The sequence below is a fragment of the Vulpes lagopus genome, chromosome 21 (genome assembly GCF_018345385.1).
Source record: "Vulpes lagopus strain Blue_001 chromosome 21, ASM1834538v1, whole genome shotgun sequence".
Classification (NCBI taxonomy): domain Eukaryota; kingdom Metazoa; phylum Chordata; class Mammalia; order Carnivora; family Canidae; genus Vulpes; species Vulpes lagopus.
Window position 1 is genome coordinate 35,327,584 of NC_054844.1, and position 21,946 is coordinate 35,349,529.

Genomic DNA, 21,946 nt, shown 5'->3' on the forward strand with positions numbered 1-21,946 from the left:
GAGTAGACTTTGGGAATAGAAATCTATGTATTATAGAAAAAGATAGAAGGAATATGGTTCCTGAGGGATTTGTGGAACAGATTCTCCCTGTAGCATTGCACTGCCCATTTTGGAATTTTATTGATATGTAAATAAATTGTTCTCTTTTTGGAAACACTGTTATTTTGGGTTTCTATTACTGGCAACTGAATATTATCATGTCTAATACATGATATTGCACCAGCTAATTTCCCTGGTCTTCAGTGCTAAATACTAAGATACTTCTCTATCATGTACATCCTCTTTAAGAGTCTCAGTATAGGAAAACATTTTTGTACACCACTTACAAGCTTTACAATGGCAATGAATTGCTATTTATGTCTGATATAAAATAATGCATATCTAAATTTACTGCAGCTAGCTACAGAAAAAGTGGAAAACAAAGCTAATTAAAAAGTCCCTTGGACCTTTTATGGGAAGCTAAACTCTGCATGTGACACTCTAATCAAGTATAAGTTCTTAAGATCTCTTTGTTATCAACTGGCCAATAATTTATCTACATCATAACTTTTGAGGAAAGGAATCAGACAGGAGCCTGTTATGGAACTTCAGATACCCTTGGCTGAATGACACCTTCAGAAAATAAAGAATAATAAGGCAAGTTTTCATATATAGATCCAAACTCCAGATATGTTGGACTTCCTTGAGCTAATTTATGACCATGATAGAGTTTTATCAGTATAAATAAATGAAATAATTAGGCCCAAATTATGTCATGAAAAAAATAGTATGATTAGTTGAACCATTCATTCATTTATTCAATGAACATTTATTAAACTTCTTCTTTGTATAATTTCCCATGTTGATTTCTTCCTACATACAAATAAAATAACCCTCTGCCAGAACATCGTATATTTATATGTAAAGAGAAGCACTTGCTTCATCATTGTACTGAAAATTGTTATAACTTGCATTTTTTAATTGATAACTAAAAATAAATCAGTTTTAACAAGAGCTGTTAAGCCTAAGGTAATAGTATAGTGAGACTATTTAAACCATTCTGATTCATTTATCAAATAAAAATTGCAATAGCTGTACTACTGTTTCATAATTGTAGATAATTTAATGTATTAACTCATTTAGCAAGTATGGGGTTTTTTTTTTTTTGGTTTTTTGTTGTTGTTGTTTTTTTAGCAAGTATGTTGACATGTGTACACACACTTCTGATTGACTACTCGGTGTTACATTTTATTAAGTTACAAGGAACATGTATTGAGTAAGACAATATTACTTCCCTCATACATAATGTGCAAATTGGAGAATGACTGACCAGGGTATTTCTCTAGAATTAGATTGAAATAAAAAAGGACAGAGGCTGCAGGAGCAGAATGAAGAATTCAACTATAAAAGGGTAAATGTTAAGGCTGGACTAAAGGAGATCGAAGTAGGTAAAGATCCAAGTTAATAAAATCAACAAAGGCAGGCTGGAGTTGGCAAGTACCTTGGACCCTAATTAAAAACCAGGTAGATAGGCATCAGGGAGGACTTGAAACTATACTAGAAGACTGAGACGACCAATGAAAGATTCTGAGTAACACAACAGCAGAAACTCCAGCCAAAGAGCTTAGCAGCAAGGGCTCAGGTTCTTACTAGGAGACTAAGAGCAATAGGCATAAGCAATCAACAGTAAAAATGGGGTTTATTGTTGAGTTGAGGAATCTGTGAGCCTAGAGCCCCCTGTATGTTCAGATCAGGGCTAGAATTTGTCTCATTGCAAGAGTATGGTGTGAAACTTCAGAAACACTTGGTTGAATGATACCTTGAGAGAATAAAAAATAATAAGGCAATTCTTTATATAGAGATCCAAACTCTAGATATGTTAGGCTTCCTTGAGCTAATTTATAAGCGTGATAGAGTTTTATCAGTACAAACTGATACTGATATCATTAAAGTTGCCAAATTGTGATCCCTTAAAATCAAGAGGTAGGATAACCTGGTGGAGACCCTGATACAATATTCTTACTTTGGTAGAATTAAGTATTACTGATTAGTCTTGCATCTTCCCAAGGAAAATGCATAATTTACATTATTTTTTTTTAATTTTTATTTATTTACGATAGTCGCACAGAGAGAGAGAGAGAGAGAGAGAGAGAGAGAGAGGCAGAGACATAGGCAGAGGGAGAAGCAGGAGCTTCTCCCATGCACCAGGAGCCCAACGTGGGATTCGATCCCAGGTCTCCAGGATCGCACTCTGAGCCAAAGGCAGGCACTAAGCCGCTGCGCCACCCAGGGATCCCATAATTTACATTATTATTTGGAATCTGAAATAAGACATTTGGTTTCAAATGTGAGAATATGAAGTTTGCCCTTTAGGCCCTACATCTGATAGCCAAACCCTGAGAGGGAAAACCCAAGAGGTTGAGTCACCTTAAATCAAAACAGCCACTGTCGATGCTGCTATGAGAAAAAAGCAATCAGAACACAGAGATAGGCAGTATCTTAAGCTCCCTACATCAACATAGAGAGGGGCTCAGGTCTTTTATGGACACCAAAAATTTGTGCCAAAATCTGTTTATTTAGCTTGATATAGGACTGTAGCCTACTGAGTTTTCATAGAAATTTCTATCTTACCCAAATTTTACCTTCTCCTGAAATTCTACCATCTTTCAAACAAAATAGAATCCTGGTTTTTTTATTTAGATTGATAAAAAAAAAAAAAAGAAGCAGAGGTAGGGGTGTTTTTCAATCCACATATAGTTTAATATGTGAACTTTCATTAATGATATATGTGTGATTATCAACAGGTAAATCGTTCTGCTATCATGAGCATAAAAAATAGTAAACTTTGAACAAACAATAGATAAAGAGATAATGCCATGTGAAAATCAAAGAGCAAGATTTCTAAAAGAAAGAAAGGAAGAAATCTAAAATAAAGGGGTAAAATTACAAATGGGCTTTCAGACAAGCTGTAAGTACTCCAGGCCATGAAGGATGATTGAAGACTTGAATTAAAAACAGATTCAACCAACAAGAAACATATTTTGTAAGGAAGGACAGATGTAATGGCTTGAGGGGAAGAAAAGAAGTAAGCGATGGAGCAGGGAACATGAAAGAGTGACTCAGCTATGCAGTCACAGAAAGGTGATCAAGAGAAGATGAGGTTGAAAAGTACAAAACGAATAGAGACTGACTTTGCAAGTCAAGCAGGAAATTTCAAATTAATTTCAGGGTTCACTTAGACATTGTGAAATGGTAGCTGATACATAATTAACCCTCTCCTCTTCTTAAAATTCTTGAGATAGGAAGAGGGAAAGTTTGCAGGGAAATGAACAGGGAGAAACTCAAAGAAATTAACAGCTGTCTACACATAAGAAAGCACTAGTAGGAAAAAAATTCAAGATGAGACAATTCATCAGTCACCAAATTTAGTACCATCAGTATGCAAAGTACTGTGCTATGGAAGAATGACCTTAGTTCCACCTCTTAAAATATCATCTCATGCAAGCTCTCGGCTTCTTTGAGCAAAAGGATCTTTATCCAAAAAGTGAGGATAACAACATATATTTAACAGAATATTATCAGGACTAAATCCAATAAATTGTGGTAAATTGCTATGTAAATGATATGCATCATTGTTGAAAAAAATAGTAGCAGACATTTGTTTCAGAGTATTTTTAATCAGAAGAGAAAAAATAAATAATCTGAAGAGGAAACTACTTAGACCAGTGGTCTTGTGTCCCAAGGGAAACAGTGAGGGAGCAGGAAGTCACTCAAAGCAATCCAGCTAGAGTTCATGATTCTAAAATACTTGGGTATACTGCGTTAGCCCCTGATTTCAGGGAATTTGTAATCTAGTTTAGGGGAAAAGGAAAACATGTGGAATATTGAATAATAAGATAACAAAAAGGCATTATCATAAAGGAACCCATGATCCCATATTAGATGAATTTTAGAGACAGGGAGATTTGTGCTGGAATGTTCCTAGAACACCTCCTAGAAAAGACTTGGGTTATGCCTATAAGGATGACTGGAATTGGATAATCAGGATGAGGAATAAGAATAGAAGAAAACAGAAAAATAATGAGGCTAAAAATTTAAAGCACAGATATTCAGAGTACTGAGTCTGTTTATATTAAATAAAGAGCTAAAAATGTAATATAAATTTTAAATGCTACTTACATTGCATTGAAATGGAAGAAACTGGCCACAAATGATGAAACTGTTCCACCACAGAGGATGTAACTCTGAAAACAATTCATTACATTATTATTTGAGGGATGGCTAAAGTAAATGACTATGTGATACACTTATCAGAGACCAAAAATCAATGGAAGAAAATAAAAGCCAAAATAAACACAATAATAATTTTGTTAAAGGAATTATTTTCTATTTAGACAAAACAATACTATCAGGAAATAACCTAGTTTAAACATATTACTCCCTATTTTTATACTTACTTCAGATTTAAGCAAAAGTATGTTGTTTAAAAACTGCTTGTTTTCATTGGCCTTGAAATAAGTTAGGAAAAGAAAAATTTAATATTAAGAATTTTTAATGCTTTTTGAGAAACTCCTAGACCTTATCACAACCTGGTCTTACGAAGTATAAAAACTGCAATTGTACCATCTCTACTTATTTTGTGGGAGCTTTGAAAACACTAAATTGAAACTCAGAGTGGAATCACAAATATAAACATGCAAGAGAAAAGGAATCTGTGTTTAAATTAAAATTAAGCTGACAAAAGTTGCTTTCAGGGAACACAGATCTAGAACAAATTCTCACTCTCTTCATCTCTCTCATTCCTCTTCTTTAGTCTTCCAGCTCCTGCCAGAAGTGCCAAATGTGAATGCTATGTCTGTTGAGTTAGAAGCATGAGAATATTGTTCAGGTAACTTTTGGTAAGACCCTACCACATCATTACCAAAACTTTTCTTCCATTGAAGCATTTCTTATGAAAATACAAATAGTATCTGGCAGGAGTAATGCATTCCACTATTAAAACCATGATTAACATTTCATTACCAGCTTAGCTACCTATTTTCCTAGTAGGACTTATCTCCCTGGATGACTTACTTGAGAGAATGGGAAATTAGGGAAGACTTTTTGGCATGGCTTATATATTATTTAGGATTCTTTAGTAACAAGCAACAGAAACCAAACCTGGCTAGCATAAGTCAAAAGAAAACATAAAGATATGAGCAGCTTACATGCCATAAAGGAGAGCTGAAGAACAGGCTGGAAGAAGTGGAGCTAGGCGACTCCAGAAGATCTTTCCAACTCCATGTGTCCACAAGTGCTCAGATATAAACAACAGTCACTACTTCACACAAGAGTCAATTCCCACAAGAGTAATTGATTTGCCTTATTTGAGTAGCTTACCTTACTCTTGACAACACTGGGGAAGGTCAGAGGAAGCATTTGGCAGGAAGAATTTCTTTGGTTTCTGTAGGAGAAAATCAAAGATTTGGATTTCCATCATGTCAGTACTGCACACAACTAAAAAGTTTATTTGAAAAGAACAAATCAGAGTACTACTAGGAAAGGGAATAGAATCTGGGCAGCCAAAGAAATCAAATATCAAGTAGCTACAATACAAAGTCTTTATGAATGGTTCCCAAGTGAAGCAGCTCTGGACACCAAAAGTCAGTGTCCTAGAAAGAAATAACAGCTTTATTTTTTTTTTAAGATTTATTTATTTATTTATGATAGACATAGAGAGAAAGAGAGGCAGAGACACAGGAGGAGGGAGAAGCAGGCTCCATGCCGGGAGCCTGACGTGGGATTCAATCCCGGGACTCCAGGATCGTGCCCTGGGCCAAAGGCAGGCGCCAAACTGCTAAGCCACCCAGGGATCCCCAAAATAACAGCTTTAAATGCATATTTATTCAACACATAAAACATAAATTATTGAAACAATTCATTAGTTATTGTTTGAGCAATAGCAAAAATGACTGAATATAGAACGTATTAACTAGACACCAAAAACCAGTAAAAATGTTATACCAAATAAAAATAACAGCATTAAAAAGAAATTTAATGGATACACTAAAAATATACAACTAGGTAAGAGCACAGGCCCTGGAGTGACCCTGAATAAGCTACTCAATCTCAAATAATTCATGTAACTATGTGTGTCACAAACACTGCTTTCATCCCAGAGACAAGCCAAAATTCTTAACAGTGGCATATGTAACACTTACAAGTCCCTGCATAAACCTGAGGTACACATGAGGTCACTTCTCTTTTAGGTTTCTAATTAATTGTTTAATATCATACTGTCTTTTTAGTAGGAAGCTTAGGATTTCCCTTTGGGCTCTTTGTTTCCCCGTTCCAAAATCCTTCTCTACGCAGTGGAAAAGAGGCTCATTCTGTCTTCTCCACTGAAGCAGAGAGGAAACTGATTCTGCCATTGTTTCTTTTTGTTATACAGTATTACTGTTGAAAGCTAGTTCAAGAGACTGTCAGACTGTGCATGTCCACTGGTGACATGCATCCCTGCTCAGGCAACCTCAGGTCATGAAGAGAGGATGAGCTCACTCATCCAGGGATAAACTCCACGGAGGTTGCCCCACACTTGGTTCCCAAGCTTACACAGAGCTGTTTCCATTCTTTACCACATTAAAGACTAAAGACCTAGAATTACTGACCTTTTTTCCTCAGGATCTGAGAGTGTTTTGCTTTTATATTCTACGAACTCAAAAACTCAGATTACATCATCTTCCCCCTGACAAGGAGCATTCTCAAAAATTGTCCTAAGAAATGAAATCCTCAGTCTCTCCTAGGCATGACCACCCCTTTTCCCCCCCACACACTTCTGAAGGAGTCTACATTCAGTGTCTCTCCAATATGGTTCACTGGGCTATGGGAAACTCTCCAGCTGATTGTCAAATAATCACTTTTGACTTCTCTGTTCTTTGAAATCAAGTTTAAGCACAATTTTCTTATTCTATGTATAATGCCAAGTAATCCTCTTTTGTGAGCACATGTTAAATCAGTTATATGAATTCTCTATTTGCTTCGCAATGCATGCAGAAAAAAGTCCATGGCCTGTAAGGCTGGCCGTACATGATCTGGCTCACACTGTTCTGAAGCTTATCTCATACCATACATCCATTGCCCCAGTGACACTAGCCTTCACTTTCTTCCTTGAAGATGCTACATTCATGTCCTGCTCATTGCCTTGGACTTGGCACTCCCTTTTGAAGGCTTTCCCATAACTCTTCAAATGGCTGGTCTAACTTCACGTCTTGGCTTCAGTGTCACCACCTCAGAGTCCTTCCCTGAATTCCTTCATCATAGTCACTCCCTAATTGCATCACTCAATTTTATTTCATCTGTAATCTTATGATTTATCTTTTTTATTGTTCAGTTTGCCATCTCCTACTAGAAGTGTCCTTCTTCTTGTTCATTGCTGTTTGCAACTCCTAGAAGTTGCTGAAACTAGTAGGTAATCAATAAATATTTCTTAAATAAAATGAACTAATCTATATGAAGCATTGCTTTTTGTTGTTGTTGTTGTTGTTGTTGTTAGTATCTGTTTCTCTGTCTGTAAAGATGAAGATAACATCTGTGCTCTGGGAGGATCAAATAAGAAAAGAGGTTATGAGAGCCCTCTGATACGATACTATCACAAACGTGTAATTATAGCTGTTCATAAGATATTAGAAATAGAGAATTGATAAGCACTTACCTACAGGCTCTGAGCTCCAGGGCAGGAAGTGTATCTATTCCCCTTATCACCATGTATTCCATGCTTAGCATAGGGTTGTCTGCCGTGTAAATGAATATTTGTTGAATGAATGGATGAATCAATAAATAAGCACAAATAATAACTCTTTGCCTCCAGAAAGACTTCCATCTAAAAAGAATAAATTTAATTGTAGTCCTTAATGAAGAATTACATCAGTATTTTTGTGTTCTTTTTTTAAGATTTTTATTTATTCATGAGAGACACAGAGAGAGGCGGAGACATAGGCAGAGGAAGCAGGCTCCCTGTAGGGACCCCCAATGTGGGACTCAATCCTAGGACCTCGGGATCACAACCTGAGCCAAAGGCAGATGCTGAACCACTGAGCCACCCAGGTGCCCCAATATTTTTGTGTTCTATTCTTCATTTATTCATTCATAAGAATTATTGGGTGCCTACTATGTGCCAGACACTGTGCCAAATGCCAAGGATACAATGATAAAAACTAGCAAATCAACCAACCAACCAATAATGTCCCTGTCCTCATGGATCTCAAAGTATGGTGAGAGATATTAGTCAATTACTTACAAAATTATTATGCATAACTATTTAAGCTAGATGTTCTCAGACAGAACATATATTTTGGGTATTAAAGAAAATAACTTTTGTTAAGAGAGAACTGGATCCAGGAATATACAAAATAAATTGATATTTTTGGCTCATCCACATAGAGGTATTAAATTAACTACAGAATAATTCACATCTATAATTTGTTTTCAGGGGAAATTTCCTCTAACTCTCTTTATGCTTCATACTTCATCCATTTCTCTCCACTTCACCACCCCCTGTCCCTGGCAACCACCAATCTGTTTTCTATATCTATGAACTTGATTTTTTTCTTTTTGATTTCACATATAAAAGACATGCTGTGATTTTTTTGTCTTTCTCTGACTTAAATTCACTTAGCATAATGCCCTTAAGATCCATCTATGTTGTTGAAAATGGCAAGATTTCATTACTTTTATTGAATAATATTCCATTGTATATTTATATACCACAATGTCTTTATTCCTCTATTAGTGGACACTTAGATTGTTTCCATTTTTTGGTTATTGTAAATAATGTTGCAATAAACATGAGGGTGCATCTATCTTTTCAAATTAATGTCCTCATTTTCCCCAGAAAAATACCCAGAATTTAGATTGCATGATCATATGATAGTTCTACTTTAATTTTTTGAGGAAACTCTATACTGTTATCCATAGTGGCTACACTCATGTACTTTCCCATAAAGAGTGGGCAAGGGTTTCCTTTTCTCCATATCTTAGGCAACATTGTTATTTCTTGTCTTTTTCATAATAACCATTCTAACAAATGAAAAGTGATATTTCATTGTGGTTTTGCTCTGCATTTCCCTGAATGAATGTTGACTATGTTCTCATGTACCTCTTGGCAATCTGTATGTCTTCTTTGGAAAAAATGTCTATTCAGATCTTCTGTTCATTTTTAAAAGCAGATTTTGTTTTACTATTGAGTCTATGAGTTCTTCATATCTTTTAGATATTAGTTTCTTATCAGATACATTATTTGCAAATATTTTCTCCCATTTAGTAGGCTGCCTTTTCATTTTGTTGATGGTTTCCATTGCTGTGCAGAAGGTTTTGAGTATGATGTAGTTCCACTTATTTTTGCTTTTGGCATCAGATTCAAAATATAATCACCAAGACCTTTGTCAAGGAGCTTACCACCCATGTTTTTTTTAGTTTTATGGTTTCAGGTTTTTAATCCACTTTAACTTTTGTGTATCATGTAGGATAGTGGTTGAGCTTCATTCTTTCATGTGGCATTTAAGGTTTCCAAATATCATTTACTGAAGACGCTTTGTTTTCCTCTTTGTATATTCTTGGTTCCATTGTCATAAGTTAATTATGTATGCATGGGTTTATTTCTGGGCTATTTCATTCCATCAATCTGTAGGTCTGTTTTTATGCCAATACCATACTGTCTTAATTACTATAGCTTTGCAATATAGTTTGAAATCAGGGACTATGATGCTTCCAGCTTTGTTTTCTCAAGATCACTTTGTTGTTTTTGTGGTTTCATACAAATATTAGGATTATTTGTTTTATTTCTTTGAAAACTGGCATTTGAAATTTGATAGTGATAGCTTGAATCTGTAGATTGCTTTGGATAGTGTAGACATAACAAAGTTGATCCTTCCATCAGCACGATACATCTTTCCATTTATCTGTGTCTTCTTCCATTTCTTTCATTAACATTGTGTAATCTCAATATACAGGTCCTTCTCATCTTTAGTTAAATTTATTCCTAGGTATTTCACTCTTTTTAATGCAATTGTAAATGAGATTCTTTATTTCTTCTTGTGATAGTTCATTAGTGTATAGAAACAGATTTTTGCATATTAATTTTGTATCCTACAATAACTTTACTGAACTCATTGATTAGTTCAAAACGTTTTTTGAGTCTTTAGGGTTTTCCATGTATATTGTTTGCAAATAGTGAAAGTTTTACTTCTTCCTCACCAATTTGGATGGCTTTTATTTCTTTTTGCTGTCTGCTATGGCTAGGATTTTCAGTACTATATTGAGTAACAGTGGTGGGAGTAGACATTCTTGTTTCTGATCTTACGGAAGCTTTCTGCTTTTCACTATTGAGTATGGTTGGCTGTGGGTTTGTAGCAAATGGCCCTTATTATTTTGAGGCACGTTACCTCTATACCCATCTCGCTGAGTGTGGTATATGTGTTATATACCATTAATGTGGTACACCACATTAACTGACTTGTGGATGTTGAACTATCCTTATCACTGGAATAAATCCCACTTGATCATGGTACATAATCCTTTTAATGTATCATTGAATTTGGTTTGCTAATACTTTGTTGAGGATTTTTGCATCTAAGTTCATCAGGGAAATTTTTTTTTTCTTGTAGCAATCCTCACCTGGTTTTCATATTAAGAATACAAACTTTCTTTTTTTTAAAGATTTTATTTATTCACGAGAGACACACAGAGAGAGATAGAGGCAGAGACACAGGCAGAGGGAGAAGCAGGCTCCATGCAGGGAGCCTGATGTGGGACTCGATCCCGAGTCTCCAGGGTCACATCCTGGGCCAAAGGTGGCGCTAAACCGCTGAGCCACCAGGGCTACCCAAATTTTCCTTTCTTTAATGTGTTTTGCCTTGAATTCTTCCTAATCTGATCATGCCTTCTGCTTTCTGTTTACATTTGCCTTTGTTCACAACCCTATATCCAAACATTAAATACTTGTGTTTTAGGTGAGCCTGTTGAATCCAACATAAAGACATAAATCCAATAAACTTTCTGGAAAAAAAAAACTTTTCTGGAATTATGTCAATATAACTGTATTAATGTGACATATATTTAGTATCATTTCTATCACAGATTTTTTTTTGAGTTTTTGCCAAAGCCAACATGGAGTTAGACATGGAATAGATTTACTGAAGGTAATGCCTGTGAAAGAAAAAGGCGAGAGGGAGCAGAAAAAAAAAAACAAAACAAACTTCAAACCAGAAGACAAATCTGAACCTTGAGAAACAGGGCAAAATAAGGACAGTTGGGTAGGAAGAACCTCAGACTATAGTGCTCCGAAAACACTGTGGCTTGTCCTAAAGGGAGAGCTCTAGACAAAATCTCCCATTAAGAGAGTATCTCATTGGGCAGCAGTGGCCAGCTCTAATACTCAGGCCTTGTTAAGTCACTGGCTGGAGCTGCAGAAGAGAACATGTCCTTAGCCCAGGTGCTGTAGCACATCCCCAAAGTGTTACAGCTTGAGGCTATCGGTTAGCTGCGTACCTCAAGGCAGGGTCACTCCTGAATGAGTATCTGAGTAAAAGAGCTCCATGGCTGCCACACAGATCTTATATTTTATTCAAGTAAAATCTACATGCAGTGAAATGTATAAATCTTCAGTGTACACAGTTTAACAAGTTTTGACAAATTGCAAATTCATTTACCCAATCCCAAAGAAGACAGAGTATTTCCTTCACATAGAAAAATTTCCTCAAGCCCTTGGATCCAACCCTCCTTACTTCTAATCTCTGCTACCCACCTCCCTGACACATACACTATTGTAACCACTGTCCTGATGTATATTACTATAGTTTATTTTGCCTGCTTTGAACTTCATATAAATGGAATCACAGTACATTCTTTTGTTTTTTGCTTCTCTCACACAGTACGTTTTTAATATGTACACATGTTGTTGCATGTACCTTAAATTTTTATTCCATTTTATGAATATACCATTTCGTCACCCACTTTTCTTTTATAGACATTTGGGTTGTTTGCAATTGACTATAATAAACAAAGTTACTGTGAATGTTTTTGTATAACATTTTGTAATTTTTTGTGGACATGTTTGCATCAATATTTAATATATACTTAGGAGTGGAATTGCTGAGGCGTATAGTAGGGTACATTTAAATTTATGAGAAACTGCCAATTTTCCAAAGTATTTATACCATTTTTCTGTGTTTTGATTGGCACTTAATATAATCTACATACCAATTTGGGATGAGCTGACATCTTAACAATATTGTCTTCCAGTCAAATGAACATCATGTCTCTCTCCATCTTCTTAGGTTTTTTTTTCTTTCAGAACTGTTTCATTGTTAATGACATAGAAGACGCATAAGACTTTGTTAAATGTTTGAAAATATTTCATGTTTTTATGCTACTGTAAATAGTATTGTTTAGAACTTTTCGTTGTTCAATTATTCATTGTTATTACATAGAAACAAATTTGACTTTTGTACATTGACCTTGTATTCTGTGAATGGATAAAACCATTTTTTAGTTCTACTGTTTGTTTTACTTACCTGGTAGATAACTTTGTATTTTCTATGTACACTATCACAATTTTATTCTCCTTTTCTGTATCAATTTTATTCTTATTGTACTTTTCTGTCTACTGTTTTTGGCGCCTCAGTTTCATCTTCATTTCTCTGATGGTTTTGCTTTTGTCTTCTGCCTCTTTCTTGAAATCTGCTATTTCAGATTTCCTCTCCTCCTTTTGTCTAGTATTTGTTTCCTTTCTTCTTCCATTTCTTTTTTTATAGCCTTCCTTCAAAGAAATGATTGCTTTACGAAAGAAAAAATCGTGTGTCACTTTTTTTTTTTTTTTTAGGTAGGCTCCATGCCCAGCACGGAACTCAATGTAGGGCTTGAATTCATGACCCTCAGATCAAGATCTGGTGCAAAATCAAGAGTGGGTGGGACTCAACCAACTGAGCCATCCAGGTACCCTATAATTTTTATCTTCTTTATAGCCACCTTTTGGTGATCTGTTGACAAATTTTGCATTTCTCTTCCACATGTTTATCTTACAGTATTTTTGTATTGAGGTTATGCCCAATGTCCTTTATTACTCATTATTGAATGAATTGAATATTCCTGGCTGGACCAGTTATTTGATGAAGATGCTAGGTCAGGGCAGAAAAACCAAGATAATCTTTCATGATTTATAACTCACAGATTTTCTCTTCTGCTTTCTACAAATACAACACATTATTGTTTACAATGCTGTTTAGCCGCAAACCAGATATAGCAGGGTTTTTGCCACCACAATTGACAAGGGCCAATTTCTCAGACCCTTCTTAAAAAAGAGATATAATGTTTTCTCTTTTAGGGCAGGCCCTATATGTTCAGGAAAAAAAAAAAATATATATATATATATATTTTTTTTTTAATGTGTGTTATTTTGAGATGCTATTATTGTATCCATTTTCTACTTTTTTTTCCCTTCTTACCATACAACATTTGTCCAGGTCTCAGCTGCCCTTGTTAACTCTTACATATTAAGTTCATTTATTATATTGTTTGCACATTTAAAAAAATGTCAATTTCCCTATTGCTTTTACATGATTTCGAGGAGGAGGAAAAAGCCCATGTGTACAACCATATTCATATTATAAGTGACCTGAAGGTATTTTGGCAGAGACCTAAGTTTAGCTCTCATCTTGTAGACATGCTTTGTCTACTTTTAGATGACATTAAACTCAATTGTAAATCCAGTAACCAACGACTTAAAATGTTAAGTTCTCTAACTTATCTAATTAAATGCATGTAGAATATTTCCCAACAGCTCCTGTAAAGAGAAATCTTAATCAACTGCAATTACTAGAGCAATTCAGCTGATTATAAAAATACCTTGATTTCTCATGTAGAAAGTGAATGCATGATAAAATAAGTATTCTAACACTCCAAAAACAAGGAAAATTATAGGAGAGCCCCCAGCTTTTCTGAGAGCATTAAAACATGAAGAAGAATACCTAGTACAGTTGGATGACCTGGGAGGGAGTTATAAGAACAAAGATATATTTCACTGTGAAATTAGAGTAGGCACTGAAGTTGAAGGCTGGCTCCTAGTGAGTTTTCTTTTGGGAACGCTAAGCAACCATCAGTACAAAGGTCACAGAAGTATCTTATGAAACCAACAACTTATGACTTTTTGTGGCTATGGAACTCATCAAGTCAGTTTTGTCAAATGCAGACTGAGAGCATAGGGGCATGAACCAAAAAGAGAGAAAAGTAAAAGTAAAGAAGAAGGATATAAGTGAGATTATTCATGTTTACAAATATTAACACTTTCTAATTTTTTTTAATGTAGCCTTAAAATGATTAAAGATAATGAAGAATTTTCTCCTCGTCCTCCTCCCCAACTCCATCTGGCTCTATATAAAGTAGTGTTCCCCAAACGTTTCCCCTCCATATGTAGAAAATGGTATCTGCATCACACTAAAGTAGACTGAAGAGATTTTAGGAGTATGAGTTAGTGAAAAAAACATTGCCGGGCAGCCCGGGTGGCTCAGCAATTTAGAGCTGCCTTCAGTCCAGGGCGTGATCCCGGAGACCTGGGATCGAGTCCCACATCGGGCTCTCTGCATGGAGCCTGCTTCTCTCTCTGTCTGTGTCTCTGCCTCTCTCTTTGTGTCTCTCATGAGTAAATGAATAAAATCTTTTTAAAAAATTGCCTTTCTTTATATAAACATGATCAGAAAATGAAATACATACAACTAGAGAAGATACTGATTTAAGGTTTCAAAATGAAGTATTTTGAAAAAAAATTTTTTTAAAGATTTTATCTATTCATGAGTGACACAGAGAGAGAAGCAGAGAGAGACATAGGCAGAGGGAGAAGTAGGATCCCTGTGGGGAGCCTGATGCAAGACTCGATCCCAGGACCCCAGGACCTGAGGCAGATGCGCAACCACTAAATCACCCAGGCGTCCCAGTATTTTCAAAATTTTAATGAGAAATTTGAGCTTATTTCTCTAACCACAGTGTTTCAGCAATGGATTTTTGTGTGTGAAATGGCTATGGTCAAAACGTATCATTAAAAAATTAGTGTGGCAGTGTCTAAAACATAGTAAATTTTGAATCTTTTTTTTTTATAATTATTCAAAGTTTACAACATTTCAAATTATGTTTGAAGAAGCTAACAGCTCTTCCTAGTCTTTAAAAAGTCAATGTTAAAACATTTCACGATAATGTAAATAATTCTTGTATTTTCATCAAATTTCTCTTATCAAGTAAATCAAACTAATCAGGAAGCTCTGATTTGTAGAACACAGACTAGAGCAATCATCCTGCATTTAATTTGGATGTTATAGCTGTTTTTATTATTTTAAGGGCTATTATAGATACTATACCACACAATTCTAACTTATAGAAGACTAACATTAGTCAATATATTTACCTTTTGTACAGATAACACAACAACCTTAGATCACTAACTCCGTTTAGCTCCCCCTCAGGCTCTACGTTTTATTATTCTTTTGTAACCCAGAAGATATTATAGACATTACCATTTTACAAAGTTAGTATTTGTTTATGTTTAACCACAAACTTGCCACTTTTCTTGTTCATCGTTCATTCCTCTATTTTAGGCTTCTGATTTAGGATCCTTTACCCGTTGTCTGAAGTCTTTTGTTCTTTTTGTTTGTTTTGGAATTTCTTCTGAGTCAGTGCTTAGTTGCAAACTTTCTCAGTTTTTAAAATATATTCTATCATTGCTCTGGAGAGCCAGCTATCACTCTTAATCATTCCTTGAGAAAAATCTTTCCCCGGCTGCTTTTAAGATTCTTTTTTTTTTTTTTTAACTGATGCTCTGCATATTCAGTATGATGTATCTCAATGTGGCTTTCTTTTTACTTACACTGTTTGGGATTCACTGGACTTCTTAAATCCATATTTTAGCATCTTGCTATTTTCGGAAAATTCTCAGCCATTATTACCTATTCAAATGTTGCCCCTACCTCATTCTCTTTCCTTTCCTTCAGACTCCAATTAAATGTATTTTAAAGTTTCTCTTTGTCCTCCATGTATCATCTCTGCATCTTTTTAAATCCCATTTTTGTTCCATTCTGGGTTTCTTCTGAATACTTTTTAGTTTACCAGTTTTTCAATTTTGTGTAATGTTAATTAACAAGTTAATTAATTAACAAGTTTTACGTTTTGATTATTAAAATTTTCACTTCTAGAAAGTCTATGTTCTTTTTCAAATATGCTAAATTGTGTTTTAGCTTCTAGTTCCCTACACACTTTCAAGCTTCTTAGTATCTCACTTCTTTAAAAAGAATAAACATGAGATCCATATCTAGAATTCTGAAGTCCTGCATGTCTATTTATACTGTCTTTTGTTTCCGTGGGCTGTCATTCATGATGCCTTGCTTTCTTCTGTGATGTTCACTGTCTGAACATTTACTCAAAACCTGGATAAGGTGACTTCATTCAAAAAGAACACTTGTGTTGGCTTCTATGATGTGACCGGAGTCACTGTCATTTAATTTCAAACCAAGTTCATAGCTTAAGGGTCTCTGGATTCTGTAAGAAAAAAAGATCTGGTTTCTAGTTTGGTTCCATGTTCTACCTTTCTCAAGTTTCTTAATTGGACTCAATCTCTATGTCCTCATCCATAAAACAAAAATAATAACAGTACTTATTCTATAGGCATATACTAATAAGTTGTAAAATGCTTAGCACATAGTGCTCAATTATTGACAGCTATTATCATTACATCATTTAAAGTGAATCTTCCCCCAATTTGCCTTAATGTCATAAAGAATTAGAAATATACAGGTCAGCTCAGAGATAGGCAGGAATTAAATATCCACTAGTTAAGCAAAGTAAACAACTGAGACATTTTGAATTAGGCTTCAGCAGCACAAGGAAGTTATCACCATGGGCCTTGAAACTAAAGAGCTAGGTTAAATTCTCTGCAATGTAGAGTAGCTACTTAACCTCTTTCGGCGCTAGAGATTTCTTTTGTAAAATGAGAATAGTTATACTCCTTGAGCTTATTCTGAGCAGTAAATGAAATTCTACAATGCATTTAATATTTAAATAAAAGGTAAACATCCTCTGGGTAGTATAACAAAGAAAAAATTATTTTGACAATTCTGTAAAAGTGGAAAAGCAATCTAACAAGACCCAATTCTCCTAAACTTTCTGTGAGGTAAAGAACTATTTTAGAACTTTCCTGAGATTATATATATTATAATATATATTTACCAAATAAATTTACTAAGTTATGTTTGTGGTATTCATTCAGCATTTTAAACCTATTATATGTTAGACACTGATGAGTCCCTAAGGTATAAGGATGAATGCCTTTGAATAGTTAGTAGATGAGCCAGATATTTAGTCAAATAAGTATAATGCAATGTGACTAATGAGACAGTACAGACATAGACAGTGTTATGAGAACATGGGTTTCACAGACAAGATATTTAACCTAAGCAGAAAAGACATTCTACCAACAAGAATGGGAAGTTGAAACGTAGAACATAGGAAAACATACTATATTTGGGAAAAAGCAAAAAGAGCTAAAACAAAAGGTATGTTTTCTAGAGTAAGTGGAAGATGACACTTGAAAGAATTTGAAGTCATACTGTGCAGATATATATCTGCTATGTTTAGGGGTTTGGACTTATATTCCATAGATACTGGGAAGCCACTGAAATGCTAAATAGCCAAAACACAATGACGGGACCAGATTTCTACTTTTACAAGTTTAACTGACATTAGCACACAGGATGGACTGGTTAGAATGAAGAACAGAGGCAGTCAGCTAGAAAATTATCACAATAATCAAAACTAGAGAGAATATGTACATAAAAAAAAACACAACCATCAAACGCTTCACTATGAAATTAAAATTTTCTTTCAATGCCTTGGGAAATGCTCTTTAAATTAGGAATAACTGCTTCTCAAATTTTCTAAAATGATTTCTAAATAGGAAAAGTGCATTGTTATTATCCACATACCATAAAAATTTATTAGATTTACCTTAAGATTAATTTACTGAAAAAATGCAACCTAAATTAGTTTCCTTTTGAAAATCAGATGCAAAAAAAAAAAAAAAGAATTGTACTATAACTGAAGAAAGCTTATAAAGATTTGTTGGAGTGTTTTTTTTTTTTTTTAATAGAAATAGTCTTCATCTTCTCTTTTTAGAAAAGAACACTAGTCCTTTATGACTAGGGGTGGGGGTGGAAACAATAATCAGCTAAGATTAAAACCCTATTGTAGTGAAAAGTTCAGAATCCTGACCTAACTAGTCTATGAGAATGCCAGTAGGGCTCATCAGAAAAGGAATAAAAGCATAAAGAATTGAATCCTAACCCTCTCTACTCCCCACCCCCCATCCTGCTGCTTGAACACCCTCAGTTAAGGAGTGACCAGTTCTTTGATCTCTTCCCTTTAAAAACAACTAAATAGATCTTGTTTTGACTCCATAATTAAATTTCTTCCTTGTAACAGGGATTTCATTTCTATATGGGTAATCGAGTTGGGTATTAAGGAAACTGATAATGAAAAAGACAATTTAGTATCTCATATTTTATAATATTTTCTAAGAGATATCTTAGAAAATATCTCTAAACTTAAATAATATCATGGATGCCCTGACTTCTTTCTATGAGTAAAATTTCTCTTTAGTAAGACAGGGTCTATGTACACAGGCAGAGTAAATTAGCTCCCGCCTCACAGCAGCTGAGAAAATGAATTGCTTAAGAAGATTAGAGTCATTTTCTTTACTTAAAGATATTCCTGACAACCCACACTGAAATTACACAAGATTAACTCCATTAACACCATTTCCCATTCTTTAGAGTAGTAGCTTTCGAGAAAGCAGCATTTAGACTGAATAGTTCAAAGCATATTTTAAGAAGAGATCTCAAAATGCTTAGAAATGCTAATATAAAGTATCATTGAAGGATTCAGGATGAAGTGCTGAGAGGTCAAGTAACATATTATCGACCATACAGTGAGCTATACATGAAATGGAAAAGACATTGCTTGTTCTTATCCTTGTCATTTAGCCTGCATATCCTTTTTTGCAGATAACATTTCAAATTAAATGATATCTGAAAGGATAGGACACTGTTAATCCCTCAAAGGCAGAGATATTACCTGATTTATTTTTGTCTTCCCCACAGTATCATATAGAGTGCTTTTAATTTAGGGGTACTCAAATATTTGTTGATCATTATGTCAGACATTTGGCATTGTTTAGTGGCCTATCAAAACTAGGCAAAGCAGAAGGGCTCAGGAAAAATAGACTAAAACAATACCATAAGACTTCAAGCTAGAGGTGCCTGGGTGGCTCAGTGGTTGAGCATCGGCCTTTGGCTCAGGCCATGATCCCCGTCCCACACTGGCCTCCCTGCAGGCAGCCTGCTTCTCCCTCTGCTAATTTCTCTGCCTTTCAATGTGTCTCTCATGCATAAATACAATCTGAAAAAAAAAAAAAAAAGACTTCAAGCTATTTCTTAGACAGAACCTTTCCAAATCTGAAAGCAAAGTCCATAGCACAGGTAATAAACTTTAAACTTGTATTTACTGCCATTCAGACGTATAATCATAAACTTCTTTCTGACAATATGCTGAAAATAATGTCATCATAACCCACCAATTGCCTTACCTTACCTTCTCTGAGCCTTAAGTATTCTTCAAGGTTTTTAACTGCAAAATTAATATACAAATAAATTCTTACTTAAAAATGCAAACAGAGGTAAATAGAGAAAAAAAGAGAGAATCCTATTTTCCTAACTCCCTTATCTTCCTCCAACCTCTTTTCCTATCTTTACATTAATGCAAGAAAACTTCACTGTTAACCTGGGGCTTCATTTTCTTTTTGGTCTCCTAAAGGTAGTTCCCACGTGGAATATATTGAAAACATTGACCTAGATAGTTCTTTAAGATCTTAATTTGAATGAATTGCTCAACTCCCAGATTTAGAAATAGTTATTTCCACTTAACAAAAAAATAAATCTAAAAGTGTGAATTGTAATTATGCTAAGACAGAGTCAGAACAGATCTCAAGGGGAAGTCATTAACCATTCCACTGTAAAACTTTCATCATTTAGCACAGTAGATAACATTGAGAATTTAGGTGTTGGACACTGCTGTTAGTGTTTCATAAGATTTTCTAAAAAAGAAGCAAATCTTTCGCTATACTTATTGAATATTAATATTGTGCCAGGTACCATCTACATTAACCTCCTATGACCTATAATATTTTTGCCTATCATTATGATACAAGTCCCAAAATGTTCTGGAAAATATTCCAAAATGATTTGGGAATTTCCTAAAGGTTCTCCTTTACTTTTATTTTGGTCTTAGAATCTCAAAAGGAATCTTGTTTCTCTCAAGACGTGCTCCAATATGCCTACTAATCAGTGGCAAGGAATACTGAGTTAGTGGAAATGAAAGTCATTAACAAAAAAACTTGTTTTCAGATGGCAAATATTAGGTATATGAAAACAATACTGTTCTACAAAGCATAACCAAGTTTAGTCACATACTATCCTGTTTGACCTTGAATAGGTCAGTAAACCACTCAGGTATCTTCCCATCTGCAAAATCAGGGAAAATATTACCTACCTATAGGTTGGGTATATGGATTCAAATGAGAGAAGCAGAGTACTGGCACAACAAACAATAAAAGTTACTTGAATCAAATCTTACACGATTCAGTTTGGCGTAAGTCACAAACATCAAAGTGTTTTTTTTAGCTTAATAAAAAGACCTCAACTTGTTTCACCTTGGTAATCCTGAAACACTATTGCTCAGTTTCAAAAGTAACCTTGAAAATTAAAGATTATCCTTCTAAAGGCCTGAAATACCCAGGAAAACTGCAAAAACCTACAAGACTGGTCATCATCTGGTCCAAAAAGTATATCAAGGCCTCAACTCACACTGAAAGAAAATTAACATGTCAAATATCATTTGTATGTAAAATAATTTTCCACAGCAACAGTATCTGAGCACATTTTAGGGTGACTTCCAATAAGTTTAGTGATGCTTTCTTTACATGTGGCTAAAGTATTTACATAAATAAATAAGATCTCTAAAATTATAGTGCCATCTACAGGCAAAGAAAATATCAATGATAGCACATTTTAATACTTTCATATTTACTAATTACTACTCAACATTTAAAAGACACCTAGAGTTTAAGAATTTACATAATTCACTTTCTGATTATATTTGCAGGATATAATTTACCATATGAAATGGCATATTTTTTCTAAATATTTTACCACTTAATATAGCATTCTATTTTCAGTAAGTAGTAAGATGACAAAGGTTAAGTTTAAAAATCCAATGGTTCTACAAAGTCTAATTTTGTGTTCTGAGATTCATTTATTATTAAAATATATAATGACAAAAAAAGAAACTGATTTTCATATTTTTTCCCTTTCTGTCCAACCTTGCATCTATGGATACTTATTTAACAATAACTAAGTAGAAGGTACTTTTGCAAGCTGCTTTGGTAAATACATGAACTTGGTGAATCCTCACAATAATCCTGAGGAGGTATAATACCATTCTCATTTCATAGATGTTGAAACAAAGGCACAGAAAGCTTCAATAACTAGTCCAAGGCCACATGCTATGTGGCAGAGCCACAGTTCAAACTTGGGGAGTTTTTCTGTAGTAACTGTGCTTTTAGTCACAATGCTAAAATGCCTCTTTGCAAAAGCTGCATTCGGTGTGCATTGTGTGCATATTGCATCTATAATATCTCTGTTCTGGTTTTGAGAGGCAACATTTTCTTGCATACCTAAACTTCTATCATCACTTTTAATAACTACATGTTTTGCCATGAAGGTGATACACCTCATTCTACTTACTTTTGTTGTCTGATGCTGGATTTTCAAACTATTTATCATTTCTTTCATCTTATATAAAAATGTTGCAATGAGCAAATTTTACATTGCATATAACTTTT

General features: G+C 34.6%; 1 long non-coding RNA gene across 2 annotated transcripts in view; it reads right to left on the reverse strand.

The window, feature by feature from the left end:
- The window catches only part of LOC121479630, a 73,574-nt gene extending 68,288 nt beyond the window's left edge, over positions 1–5,286 (reverse strand). For both annotated transcript variants that reach the window (XR_005984783.1, XR_005984782.1), the window contains exons 1-3: positions 5,187–5,286; positions 4,437–4,487; positions 4,159–4,223 (exon numbers count right to left, since the gene is read on the reverse strand). This is a non-coding gene — a long non-coding RNA (uncharacterized LOC121479630). The remainder of the gene's footprint in view (positions 1–4,158; positions 4,224–4,436; positions 4,488–5,186) is intronic.
- Positions 5,287–21,946: the final 16,660 nt, after the last annotated feature.